Source organism: Oncorhynchus masou, chromosome 29 (genome assembly GCF_036934945.1).
Source record: "Oncorhynchus masou masou isolate Uvic2021 chromosome 29, UVic_Omas_1.1, whole genome shotgun sequence".
Classification (NCBI taxonomy): domain Eukaryota; kingdom Metazoa; phylum Chordata; class Actinopteri; order Salmoniformes; family Salmonidae; genus Oncorhynchus; species Oncorhynchus masou.
Window position 1 is genome coordinate 10,340,795 of NC_088240.1, and position 14,555 is coordinate 10,355,349.

General features: G+C 45.3%; 1 protein-coding gene across 1 annotated transcript in view; it reads right to left on the minus strand.

The window, feature by feature from the left end:
• The window catches only part of LOC135518971 (PTB domain-containing engulfment adapter protein 1), a 224,257-nt gene extending 211,718 nt beyond the window's left edge, over positions 1-12,539 (minus strand). Inside the window, exon 1 of the mRNA XM_064943961.1 lies at positions 12,437-12,539. The gene's annotated coding sequence lies outside the window, so the exon portion shown is untranslated. The remainder of the gene's footprint in view (positions 1-12,436) is intronic.
• Positions 12,540-14,555: the final 2,016 nt, after the last annotated feature.

The following is a 14,555-nucleotide window of genomic DNA, read 5'->3' on the forward strand; positions in this document are numbered from 1 at the left end:
ACACAAACAAGAATCTGACACTGAAAGTAGCAGGAACAGAGAGAGAAATAGAGACCTAATCAGAGGAGAAAGAGAGAACAGGTGGGAAAGGATGAATGAGCTAGTTAGGGGAGATGTAGAACAGCTGAAGAAGGAGAGACAGAGAAGGTAACCTAATAAGACCAGCAGAGAGAGACAGAGTGAAGAGAAAGGACAGGAACAGACATAATAAGACATGACAGTACCCCCCCCCACTCACCGAGCGCCTCCTGGCACACTCGAGGAGGAAACCTGGCGGCAACGGAGGAAATCATCGATCAGCGAACGGTCCAGCACGTCCCGAGAGGGAACCCAACTCCTCTCCTCAGGACCGTACCCCTCCCAATCCACTAGGTACTGATGACCACGGCCCCGAGGGCGCATGTCCAAAATCTTACGAACCCTGTAGATAGGTGCGCCTCGACAAGGATGGGGGGAGGGATGAGCGGGGGCGCGAAGAACGGGCTTAACACAGGAGACATGGAAGACCGGGTGAACGCGACGAAGATAGCGCGGGAGAAGAAGTCGCACTGCGACAGGATTAATGACCTGAGAAATACGGAACGGACCAATGAACCGCGGGGCCAACTTGCGAGAAGCTGTCTTAAGGGGAAGGTTCTGAGTGGAGAGCCATACTCTCTGACCGCAACAATATCTAGGACTCTTGGTCCTACGCTTATTAGCGGCCCTCACAGTCTGCGCCCTATTACGGCAAAGTGCCGACCTGACCCCTTCCAGGTGCGCTCGCAACGCTGGACAAAAGCCTGAGCGGAGGGGACGCAGGACTCGGCGAGCTGAGATGAGAACAGCGGAGGCTGGTACCCGAGGCTACTCTGAAAAGGAGATAGACCGGTAGCAGACGAAGGAAGCGAGTTGTGGGCGTACTCTGCCCAGGGAGCTGTTCTGACCAAGACGCAGGGTTACGAAAAGAAAGACTGCGTAAAATGCGACCAACAGTCTGATTGGCACGTTCGGCTTGACCGTTAGACTGGGGATGAAAGCCGGACGAGAGACTGACGGAAGCCCCAATCAAACGGCAAAACTCCCTCCAAAATTGAGACGTGAACTGCGGGCCTCTGTCTGAAACGACGTCTGACGGAAGGCCATGAATTCGGAAAACATTCTCGATAATGATCTGAGCCGTCTCCTTAGCGGAAGGGAGCTTAGCGAGAGGAATGAAATGAGCCGCCTTAGAGAATCTATCGACAACCGTAAGAATAACTGTCTTCCCCGCTGATGAAGGCAGTCCGGTGATAAAATCTAAAGCGATGTGAGACCACGGTCGAGAGGGAATGGGAAGCGGTCTGAGACGGCCGGCAGGAGGAGAGTTCCCAGATTTAGTCTGCGCGCAGACCGAACTAGCAGCGACAAATCGACGCGCGTCACGTTCCCGAGTGGGCCACCAGAAACGCTGGCGAATGGAAGCGAGCGTACCCCGAACGCCGGGGTGGCCGGCTAACTTGGCAGAGTGGGCCCACTGAAGAACGGCCGGACGAGTAGGAACGGGAACGAACAGAAGGTTCCTAGGACAAGCTCGCGGCGACGGAGTGTGAGCGAGTGCTTGCTTTACCTGCCTCTCAATTCCCCAGACAGTCAACCCGACAACACGCCCCTCAGGGAGAATCCCTCGGGGTCGGTGGAGACCTCAGAAGAACTGAAGAGACGAGATAAAGCATCAGGTTTGGTGTTTTTGAGCCCGGACGATAAGAAATAACAAACTCGAAACGAGCGAAAAACAGAGCCCAACGAGCCTGACGCGCATTAAGTCGTTTGGCTGAACGGATGTACTCAAGGTTCCTATGGTCAGTCCAAACGACAAAAGGAACGGTCGCCCCCTCCAACCACTGTCGCCATTCGCCTAGGGCTAAGCGGATGGCGAGCAGTTCGCGATTACCAACATCATAGTTACGTTCTGACGGCGATAAGCGATGAGAGAAAACGCGCAAGGATGGACCTTGCCGTCAGAGAGAGAGCGCTGAGAAAGAATGGCTCCCACGCCCACCTCTGACGCGTCAACCTCAACAACAAACTGTCTAGAGATGTCAGGTGTAACAAGAATAGGTGCGGATGTAAAACGATTCTTAAGAAGATCAAAAGCTCCCTGGGCGGAAACGGACCACTTAAAGCACGTCTTAACAGAAGTAAGGGCTGTGAGGGGAGCTGCCACCTGACCGAAATTACGGATGAAACGACGATAGAAATTAGCGAAGCCCAGAAAGCGCTGCAGCTCGACGCATGACTTAGGAACGGGCCAATCAATGACAGCCTGGACCTTAGCGGGGTCCATCTTAATGCCCTCAACGGAAATAACGGAACCGAGAAAAGGGACAGAGGCGGCATGAAAAGTGCACTTCTCAGCCTTCACATAAAGACAGTTCTCCAAAAGGCGCTGGAGGACGCGTCGCACGTGCTGAACATGAATCGGGAGAGACGGTGAAAAAATCAGGATATCGTCCATGTAAACGAAAACAAAAATGTTCAGCATGTCTCTCAGGACGTCGTTAACTAGTGCCTGAAAGACAGCTGGAGCGTTAACGAGGCCGAAAGGAAGAACCCGGTATTCAAAGTGCCCTAACGGAGTGTTAAACGCCGTCTTCCACTCGTCCCCCTCCCTGATGCGCACGAGATGGTAGGCGTTACGAAGGTCCAATTTGGTGAAAAACCTGGCTCCCTGCAGGATCTCGAAGGCTGAAGACATAAGAGGAAGCGGATAACGATTCTTAACTGTTATGTCATTCAGCCCTCGATAATCCACGCATGGGCGCAGGGACCCGTCCTTCTTCTGAACAAAAAAACCCCGCTCCGGCGGGAGAGGAGGAGGAGACTATGGTACCGGCGTCGAGCGAAACAGACAAATAATCCTCGAGAGCCTTACGTTCGGGAGCCGACAGAGAGTATAATCTACCCCGGGGGGGAGTAGTTCCCGGAAAGAGATCTATACTACAGTCATACGACCGGTGTGGAGGGAGAGAAGTGGCCTTGGAACGACTGAACACCGTGCGCAGATCGTGATACTCCTCCGGCACCCCTGTCAAATCGCCAGGCTCCTCCTGTGAAGAAGAGACAGAGGAAACAGGAGGGATAGCAGACATTAAACAGGTCACATGACAAGAAACATTCCAGGATAGGATAGTATTACTAGACCAATTAATAGAAGGGTTATGGCGCACTAGCCAGGGATGACCCAAAACAACAGGTGTAAAAGGTGAACGAAAAATTAAAAAAGAAATGGTTTCGCTATGATTACCAGAGACAGTGAGGGTTAAAGGCAGCGTCTCACGCTGAATCTTGGGGAGAGAACTACCATCTAAAGCGAACAAGGCCGTGGGCTCCCCTAACTGTCTGAGAGGAATGTCATGTTCCCGAGCCCAGGTCTCGTCCATAAAACAGCCCTCCGCCCCAGAGTCTATCAAGGCACTGCAGGAAGCAGATGAACCGGGCCAGCGGAGATGGACCGGAAAGGTAGTGCGTGATCCAGAAGGAGAGGCCTGAGTAGTTGCGCTCACCAGTAGCCCTCCTCTTACTGATGAGCTCTGGCTTTTACTGGACATGAGGTGACAAAATGACCAGCGGAGCCGCAGTAGAGACAGAGGCGATTGGTGATTCTCCGTTCCTTCTCCTTGGCCGAGATGCGGATACCCCCAGCTGCATAGGCTCAGCATCCGAGCCGGCGGAGGAGGGTGGCAGTGATGCGGCAGGTGGCAGTGATGTGGAGAGGGGAGCAACGGAGAACGCGAGCTCCTTTCCACGAGCTCGGCGACGAAGAACAAACCGTCGCTCTATGCGAATAGCGAGAGCTATTAAGGAGTCCAGACTGGAAGGAACCTCCCGGGAGAGGATCTCATCCTTAACCTCGACGAGGAGACCCTCCAGAAAACGAGCGAGCAAAGCCGGCTCGTTCCAGTCACTAGAGGCAGCGAGAGTGCGAAACTCAATAGAATAATCCGTTATGGATCGATTCCCCTGACATAGGGAAGACAGGGCCCTGGAAGCCTCCTCCCCAAAAACAGAACGGTCAAAAACCCGTATCATCTCCTCCTTAAAGTCCTGATACTGGTTAATACACTCAGCCCTCGCCTCCCAGATTGCCGTGCCCCACTCACGCGCCCGTCCGGTAAGGAGAGAAATGACGTAGGCGATGCGGGCTGCGCTCCTGGAGTAAGTGTTGGGCTGGAGAGAGAACACCACATCACACTGAGTGAGGAATGAGCGGCACTCAGTGGGCTCCCCAGAGTAACACGGCGGGTTGTTGATCCTGGGCCCGGAGACTCGGAAACCCTGGAAGTGGGCGGTGGATCGAGGTGGAGTTGGTGAACCTGTCTTGTGAGGTCGGAGACTTGGACGGCCAGGGTCTCAACGGCATGTCGAGCAGCAGACAATTCCTCCTCGTGTCTGCCTAGCATCGCTCCCTGGATCTCGACGGCGGAGTGAAAAGGGTCCGGAGCCGCTGGGTCCATTCTTGGTCTGATTCTTCTGTTATGTACTTGAGTGAAGACCCAAAAGCGGTTTTAACAGAAAACAGAGTTCTTTAATGAAAACAGGAATGGCATAAATCCTCTTCCAACGTTGTCAATGGAACAAAAAGAACGTTTGTATAGTGCAGGATGCACCTGCCAGGCAGACTCCGACAGGATAGGACAAGGTGAAAGCAAACGAGACGACAGCTTGCTTCTGGCATCAAAAACACAAACAAGAATCAGACACTGAAAGTAGCAGGAACAGAGAGAGAAATAGAGACCTAATCAGAGGGGGAAGAGAGAACAGGTGGGAAAGAGTGAATGAGCTAGTTAGGGGAGATGTAGAACAGCTGAAGAATGAGAGACAGAGAAGGTAACCTAAAAAGACCAGCAGAGAGAGACAGAGTGAAGAGAAAGGACAGGAACAGACATAACAAGACATGACACAATTCCTCCTCATGTCTGCCTAGCATCGCTCCCTGGATCTCGACGGCGGAGTGAAAAGGGTCCGGAGCCGCTGGGTCCATTCCTGGTCAGATTCTTCTGTTATGTACTTGAGTGAAGACCCAAAAGCGGTTTTAACAGAAAACAGAGTTCTTTAATGAAAAAACAGGAATGGCATAAATCCTCTTCCGACGTTGTATAGTGCAGGATGCACCTGCCAGGCCGACTCCGACAGGATAGGACAAGGTGGAAGCAAACGAGACGATAGCTTGCTTCTGGCATGAAAAACACAAACAAGAATCTGACACTGAAAGTAGCAGGAACAGAGAGAGAAATAGAGACCTAATCAGAGGAGAAAGAGAGAACAGGTGGGAAAGGATGAATGAGCTAGTTAGGGGAGATGTAGAACAGCTGAAGAAGGAGAGACAGAGAAGGTAACCTAATAAGACCAGCAGAGAGAGACAGAGTGAAGAGAAAGGACAGGAACAGACATAATAAGACATGACATATAGAGCAGTAAAAAGCAGTACAGAGCTGTGTATAGCAGTATAGAGCAGTATAGAGCTGTATAGAGCAGTAAAAAGCAGTACAGAGCTGTGTATAGCAGTATAGAGCAGTACAGAGGAGTATAGAGCTGTATATAGCAGGATAGAGCAGTATAGCGCAGTACAGAGTTGTATAGAGCAGTATAGAGCTGCATAGAGCTATACATTGCAGTTTTTCCTATCAATGCATACTGCCTGTGGTATACAGTTAGTTTCTATTAATTTCCTATGGTTGACCTCTTGAAATTTTCATCTTCAAGTCACTTTTCATTTGTTGCTGGATTTCACAGGGCCAATCCAGGCACAGTTGGATACACATCCTCTTCTGGAGGCACAGAGTTCATCAGTCCAGATTTCCATATTATACAGTGTGTGCATTTCCCTTGCGTCCCAAGAGGCCCCCACTGTGAGTCCTGTTTATTATAAAGCAGCGGCCTGGAGAGTTTATTGACTCAATTCATTAGTTCCAGTTCCAGACCTCTTCCTGGAGGCGGGAGAAAATCCATCCCAGTGGGCACAGAAGTCAGTTTAACGTTAAGTTCTGACTGACATGTAATTGAGTATCCTGTCAATAGGTTTAGGTGAAAAGTTGGGTGAAAAAAAGCCGAAATTCCCTTAAATTGATTACCTTTTTGCCAATCCAAAATCATCGCAAAAAACTTATTTTTTTTTAATGATGTGGAAACAACATTGATTCAAGTGATTATGGTTCTTGTCTCCGGTTGTTCAGTTGGAATGTGCTTTAGTTAATATGAGCAGAGGAAGGGGTGATGCATGCTGAGAAATACTTAGGCTCCACATTCATCCAATTATCATAGATGTTTCCCCATCGCCTATTCACTTCGAGGTAATTAGTGTGGTTCATTCATGCTCAAAATGACATTCTCTATCCACGGCTCCCGTTGCCCTACAGGGCAGCATGGGGATTTCTGTTAAAGAGAGATCGGTCGAAAATGAGGGAATTTAGATACGATTTTCATTCACTTCTCCCACTCCTGCATTCTGTTACCTCTCTCACTCCTCCATTCTGCTACCTCTCTCACTCCTGCATTCTGCTACCTCTCTCACTCCTCCATTCTGCTACCTCTCTCACTCCTGCATTCTGCTACCTCTCTCACTCCTCCATTCTGCTACCTCTCTCACTCCTCCATTCTGCTACCTCTCTCACTCCTCCCTTCTGCTACCTGTCTCAATCATCCATTCTGCTACCTCTCTCACTCCTCCATTCTGCTACCTCTCTCACTCCTCCATTCTGCTACCTCTCTCACTCCTACATTCTGCTACCTCTCTCACTCCTCCATTCTGCTACCTCTCTCACTCCTCCATTCTGCTACCTCTCTCACTCCTCCATTCTGCTACCTCTCTCACTCCTCCATTCTGCTACCTCTCTCACTCCTCCATTCTGCTACCTCTTCCACTCCTCCATTCTGCTACCTCTCTCACTCCTCCATTCTGCTACCTCTCTCACTCCTCCATTCTGCTACCTCTCTCACTCCTCCATTCTGCTACCTCTCTCACTCCTCCATTCTGCTACCTCTTCCACTCCTCCATTCTGCTACCTCTTCCACTCCTCCATTCTGCTACCTCTCTCACTCCTCCATTCTGCTACCTCTCTCACTCCTCCATTCTGCTACCTCTCTCACTCCTCCATTCTGCTACCTCTTCCACTCCTCCATTCTGCTACCTCTCCCAATCCTCCATTCTGCTCCCTCTCTCACTCCTCCATTCTGCTACCTCTCTCACTCCTCCATTCTGCTACCTCTCTCACTCCTCCATTCTGCTACCTCTCTCACTCCTCCATTCTGCTACCTCTCTCACTCCTCCATTCTGCTACCTCTCTCACTCCTCCATTCTGCTACCTCTCTCACTCCTCCATTCTGCTACCTCTCCCAATCCTCCATTCTGCTCCCTCTCCCACTCCTCCATTCTGCTATCTCTTCCACTTCTCCATTCTGCTCCCTCTCCCACCGCTTCATTTCGCTAATCCATTTCTATGAGACATGGCAGACATCTTGAGGAAACAACCTTTTTCAACTTTCACCTCCCTGCTTCTTTTCATCTTCTCAGCCTTTCCAGCAACTGAAAAAAAGTATTCCGTTATTTACTTCATTAGTCATGTTGTTGGATTATGAGTGTGACAGGTAGCAAATGGAGGATGGGAAAACAGAGACAGCAGACGTTTAGAGTCCCACTGGTTCAGTCTCGGGGAGAACAACAACTGACACATATTTCAAAACAAAATGGGAAATGGGTTATTTATAGTGACTGAGCTAGCTACGCTGATTGGATATTTCCATGCAGAAGGAATTTTTTATGTGGAAATTATTAGGAGTTCAAAATAACAATGTAACGCGAACCCTACATTGTGTCTGACACAATGCAAGCTTCAAAGTGTAGTGTAGCCTGCATAAATGTACAAATTGCTCATTTTGTAACAACAACACCATAATGTTTATAAAAAAAGTAGATGATTAGGTTTTATCAATTAAATACATATTACATAACAGTAGACTGCTGAGGGGAGAACTGCTCATAATAATGGACAACATTGTAAGGGGTGCGTGACTGGTGGCAGCGAAGTCAGACGCAGGAGAGCAGAACTAGGTAATAGCCGGAGCAGTTTAATATCAAAACCAACGGCATAAAGAATAAACCAACATGGGTACAAAACCCGACGCGCACCAGTCAACATGTGCACAAGCACTTACAACAAACAATACCACACAGAGACATGGGGGGAACGGAGGGTTAAATACACAACGATTAATGAGGGAAATGAAAACAAGCCAAAACAAATGGAAAATGAAAAGTGGATCGACTATGGCTAGAAGACCGGTGATGCTGACCGCCGAACATCGCCCGATCAAGGAGAGGAACCGACTTCGGTGGAAGTCGTGACAAAAATGGAGTGAATGGAATGTCATCAAACACATGGAAACCGTATGTTTGATGTATTTTATACCATTCCACATATACCACTGCAGCCATTTCCACAAGCCAGTCCTCCCCAAATTAAGATACCACCAACCTCCTGTGGACAACATCACTGACAAATAAAACTTGAAGACACTTAGAAGCTTTTCTTTCCTGTGGTTGCACAACAAATCCATTATCCAATGAAATAAACACATAAAACACTATCATTGTTTGATTTACAACAATCAGGGCGCAACCCCTCTCCTCCCAGTCCTCTCAAATGAAAACAAACAAGTGATAGTGTCACGCCCTGACCGTAGAGATCTTTTTATTCTCTATGTTTGGTTAGTCAGGGTGTGACTTGAGTGGAAAACGCTATGTTCTTGGTTTCTATGTTTCTCAATCAGGGACAGCTGTCTATCGTTGTCTCTGATTGGGAATCATACTTATGCAGCCTTTTTTCCTTTTGTATGTGTGGGTAGTTGTCTTTGTTGGTGGCATTATAGCCTAAGTAAGCTTCACGGTCGTTTCTTTGTTTTGTTGTCGACATTTACCAATAAAATAAATGTACGCTCACCATGCTGCACTTTGGTCCGGTCATTTCCACGATGACAGCAAGTATGACAGATAGTGCCATCCTCACTGCTTACCACAAATTGAGTGCTCCTTTAAACATTAACAGAGATAGTACAGGACAAAACAAGACTGAAGAGCAGTGGTTATCATTGTTTATATAATGTCTGGCTTACTGTTTGTACAATGTGTCAACACATTTTGAGTGTTTCTCCTCTTTTCTGGCCTTCTGTGTGGCTTTATTGGTTTGATCTCCCATGAGGGGAAGAATTCTAGATTCGCTTGGCCACAACCAGCAACAGTTGTTATTTTTGCAGAGTTTACCAAGAGATTAAACTGAGCTGTTGTTTACAAACGGGAATTGAATATCTTGTTTAATTTAATAAAAGGAGGAATGAAACACAAACAATATCCTCTGCTGAATGCAGTTCATGTCACCCAGCTCACTGAAAACTCTCTTCAAGAACAACGCACCATTGATATCCTGAGTACCGTCTTACACCGTGCAATACAGAGGGAGAAAAGGAATGATACTTTATTACCTATTACATTAAACTGTACACAAGTAAATATCCCTGGTCTATGAGAAAGTCACCTTTGAGGACTGTGAGAAAAGCTAGTTTGATTGATTTGATTGTTTGATCATAATTGTCTGCTATAATGAATCATTCTCAATAAAGCATCATTTTTTTCCAGGCTAGTGACAGTCGGAGCTATCGATCAAACATGGACAACTCAATGTGGTTCATATGCTTTGAAATGGCAAACCTCACAGTACACAGTTAGGACAAGACTTCAGATAGTCACAAGAGTGAAATAAAATTCAATGAAACAGCTCCTTTTACATTTAGCAGAACAGGTGTCCTTCTATTCATCACTAGACCTACTCTGATGGACAGTAGAGGACAGAAACCCTTTTCCTACAAATGTTCCCTAAAGTACAACTCTTTATTCAAATTAAATGTTGTCCGTGTGTTTATCTCTAGAGAATTATAAGTGGCAAAGCTTCTAATCAGTAAAAGGTAAGAAAATCACAAACCCTAGAAATTAATTGGAGAGAACTCCAGAGTATTGTTTTGTGTGTGTGTAAAAACATGAACCAAAAAGCCTCACAGGTCAACTGTTTACCTTTGACCTTCCTGTTCCCAGTCCCTCTAGTCTCACTGACTATAACAACAACATGGTACTAAACTTTGCACTGTAGTTCAGTTTATGTAAATACCTTTTCTTAGGCGTCCACAGAAGATATCCCTGACCCTGCAGCTAATTATGTCACTGCAAAAGGAGTGCAGGCCAAGTCTACACAAAGTGGGATAATTTTGTCCATACTTGATATTTACACATTTCCTCATTGAGACATAACTGGTGTGATGAACAGTATTTAATTTGCACAGAAAATCAAAAGAAACAATAACTGTTAGACCTATAATTTATAACAGGTTACAGCACCTGTTATACCCAAGAGCTTGGAGGGTGTGTGAGTTTTAAAATAGCTAACATCTAGCAGTGTAAACACTCTTGAGTTAACGTTTAGCACCATCTTCATTTGTCTGCAGTTCATTTCTGTACATAATCTATTGGTTAAGAGCCCACCCATTTTCACCTACCTCATCCCCACAGTTTTTATTTATTTACTTTTCTGCTCTTTTGCACACCAATATCTCTACCTGTACATGATCATTTATCAATCCAGTGTTAATCTGCAATATTGTAATTATTCGCCTACCTCCTCATGCCTTTTGCACACATTGTATATAGACTCCCCTTTTTTTTCTACTGTGTTATCGACTTGTTAATTGTTTACTCCATGTGTAACTCTGTGTTGTCTGTTCACACTGCTATGCTTTATCTTGGCCAGGTCGCAGTTGTAAATGAGAACTTGTTCTCAACTAGCCTACCTGGTTAAATAAAGGTGAAAAAAAAAAAAAAAAATTCATTGGGGCCTAGGTCCATGATAGGTCAGTGAGGCTGTTGGATAATGGTTGAAACACTACACCCAATGTAAGATCCAAATCCTCTGTAATGTCTTTATTTCAGAGTTATATGATATTGATAGCAGTCTATCGAATGTTTTAAAGATGGGTTACTCTCTTCAATCTTGATCCTTAATAACCTAACCTATTTGACCCTGGAACCATAATCAGATATTCATGCTGGAATGTTAATTGCAGCATGAAGCCTTTGTAGTCCCATTTGTGTATAAAGAAATGGTATAATATGGAATGTCTTTAGGCTTTATTCTTCAACATTTAGCTTCGTCCCCCAATCCATATTAATCAGGTTACTTTTTTACTTTTCTTTTTAATGGCGCTGACAATTCTACCTGTCTTCTGAGTTTCCACTCTAGAATAATGGTTAAATTCTGCTTGCTTTAGCGAAGGTTGAACCGAAATAACAGCAGGAATGCTCCAGCTGCCACCTTATATTTTCATGGATGGATTTGAGGGAAACTTGATCGGACAGCCCATCTGCTATCTCTGTGTGTTGGTGCTGGTGTTGTGTTTGTGTAGAGTGAGGCACCAGTTTGATGTCTTACTATAAGATGCATAGACCTTTATCAGACCATGTTTGCAATGACTTTTTTCTAAATTGCCTCTGTATAGACAGACGGGTTGGTTGTTTAGCAACAAGATCTACGCATGCACAACTTTGGGGCAAAACAGAAGGGGTTGGCTTAGATTGTTAACAACATGCAAACTATATTTTGTCTCCAATGTTTATGGAAAACGCAAATACATTTGCACACTGAGCACTTTTTGTCTCTCAAATACATTTTTACAGTTGTTGGTTTACTAGCTAGCAAATTTGAGCCATATTAGCATAGACGTGACAACTCAAAACATCTCAAAACAAGACATGGTATCAAGAACAAGATCAAATTTGCTGAAACGAGACACCTACGATTCCCCACATGCCAGTTTCTTGTCTTCATTTTTGCTAGCTATCTGGCCATCCAGAATCCCAACAGCAAGTGGATTTCTGCTCCATTAAAGCGTGCGCATTGTTTTCGTGATGTTGTTAGCTTACTCGTCTATAAGAATGTGATTGCCTCAAGATGGACTGTTGTCAGAAAGCTTGATGGCAAATTGACTACAGTGTCATGATTAATGCTGACACAATTCAAAATGATAAAATACGGAGCATCGAACAACTGAGTCCAGGTATTGGTCTAAAATAAGTCAGAAATTAGACATTACCAATGTTCTTCAAATCAAGATGCATTTCTTTCCCTAAAATAATAATGCAGTACTCCCAACCCGTATCTTGATACAGAAACCCATTTCACTACAAGAAAATAACTTTTGTTCCCACCATTATGTCACTGTTGTGGCAATGAACTGTTGGGCAACATGGAGACAAAAGACTTTGTGGAAACTTTTCTCAATTCTCAAGTTAAGTTGATGATAGATGGGCTAGCTGGCTACCAAAGTGAATGAAAACAGATCACTCAAAAATCTAACCTGACATGTTATAAAAGTTTACCTTTTCCCTTAGAGCTTGGAGGAAGATCCTTGATGGCTTCACTCTTGATCTAAGATGACCGTGAAGGTCTCCTTCCAAGGACATTTGGACGTTTGATACATCTGCTCAGCTCTCGGGGCTGGAGGCTAATTGAATATGGCCTGGCTGGCTGAGTGTTATCAGTGAGCAGTATTGGGGAGGATACCACATAGTTCATAATGAATGATGGAATGGGATTCCTCTTCTGTTTCCAAGCAACAGCCGTTTCTGTTTTGCCTCAAGGTGAAAGGCTGCTCTTCCCAGTCGTATATATCCTGCTCTCTGTGTGTGCTGACAGTGAGCACAAATCCTAGGGAGGCCATTTCAAACACATCAGGAGGGGAACGGCCATGCAAAACAAATAATGAATTGCTCTAACCTTTATGGGAGCATAGCGGGGGTAATGGGTTGGCGTTTTATTATTTGCAATAACAGCACCGTGTTAGGTTAGGGAAGGCTTTTCCTCTCAAGCTCAGAGTAATAATGGTAGTGATATTCATCTTGGATGTCTTTGTAAATTGGTCCAGGTGATCATGGGTTCAGAAAGGGTATTCACATTAAAGGTCCAATCCGCAGTCGCTAAATCCATTTTTGGATGTTTAAATGTATGATATGTAGCCATCGATTCTGGAAAAATATAACTTCATGAGCTTAGTTCAGGTGTCGTAGCCCATCAGAACATTTACATTTACATTTAAGTCATTTAGCAGACGCTCTTATCCAGAGCGACTTACAAATTACTTTCTTATTTTATGAAACTACAGAAATACTTTGTTTCAGGGAAACATTATATTTGTTCAACATGCGTGTGGGAGGAGTTCCACTTTCTGTCCAATGAGGTCATTTCTGGACATTATTTCAGCAAGTAAAATGATGGTTCTACTTTAGAATGTGGAACACACAGCCAATAGGGAGGTTTGATTGTTACACCTGATAAATAGTTACACCTGTTCCACATAGAGGAGTTTATCCAACCCTCCTTGTCCAGTCTTGACCTCTAATTATACCAGACAGGACTCATCTTCATAGAGAGGAGTTTATCCAACCCTCCTTGTCCAGTCTGGACCTCTAATTATACCAGACAGGACTCATCTTCATAGAGAGGAGTTTATCCAACCCTCCTTGTCCAGTCTTGACCACTAATTATACCAGACAGGACTCATCTTTATAGAGAGGAGTTTATCCAACCCTCCTTGTCCAGTCTTGACCACTAATTATACCAGACAGGACTCATCTTCATAGAGAGTTTATCCAACCCTCCTTGTCCAGTCTGGACCACTAATTATACCAGACAGGACTCATCTTCATAGAGAGGAGTTTATCCAACCCTCCTTGTCCAGTCTTGACCTCTAATTATACCAGACAGTTCCTCTGTTTACTTCAGACACACCTTGTTCCACATATCATCACAGAGAAGTTAATCAGTTAGATATGTTTACCCAGTGGCATCCTGAGACATTGATACATCATGAGAGAATAAAATATTAAATTACCATTTCTAAGCTGCTCATTTATTATGTAAAAACTCACCCCAGCACATTCTGAGGCAGGCCTTGGAGACAGGAAGGACATCACCCTCTTCTGGTCTTCTCCCCACCAGGGAAAGGACAGTGATGAACTGTGAGCTCTGTAGGAGGCTCCTGGTAAACAGTGTCTGGTCAATCCACTGCTGCTGCTTCTTGTTGAGAGATGACCTCCACATCTCTGGAATCACCAGCTGTGTTTAAGGGAGAGAGAGAGAGAGGCAGGAAGGACATCACCCTCTTCTGACCCCCAAAATAGAAGCTTTTACTCGAATGTTGGTAAACAAAGTAAAGGTAAACGAAAACTGTACAGCCTCAAAACATGTTCATAACTATAATGTTGATATCATGGATGGTCAGTCCTTGCATCCACAACTCTGTTTCGGAATTTGAAAGCTGAAGCTTTATAAAAAATAATGTCATAACCATAAAAGAAAATTAAAAAAAGCATAATGGTGAGTTGTTTGTTTGAAACAGCTGTGTAGTGCTAGGGCAAAACCTAAATGGGCAAAACCTAAATGGGCAAAACCTAAATGGGCAAAACCTAAATGGGCAAAACCTAAATGGGCAAAACCTAA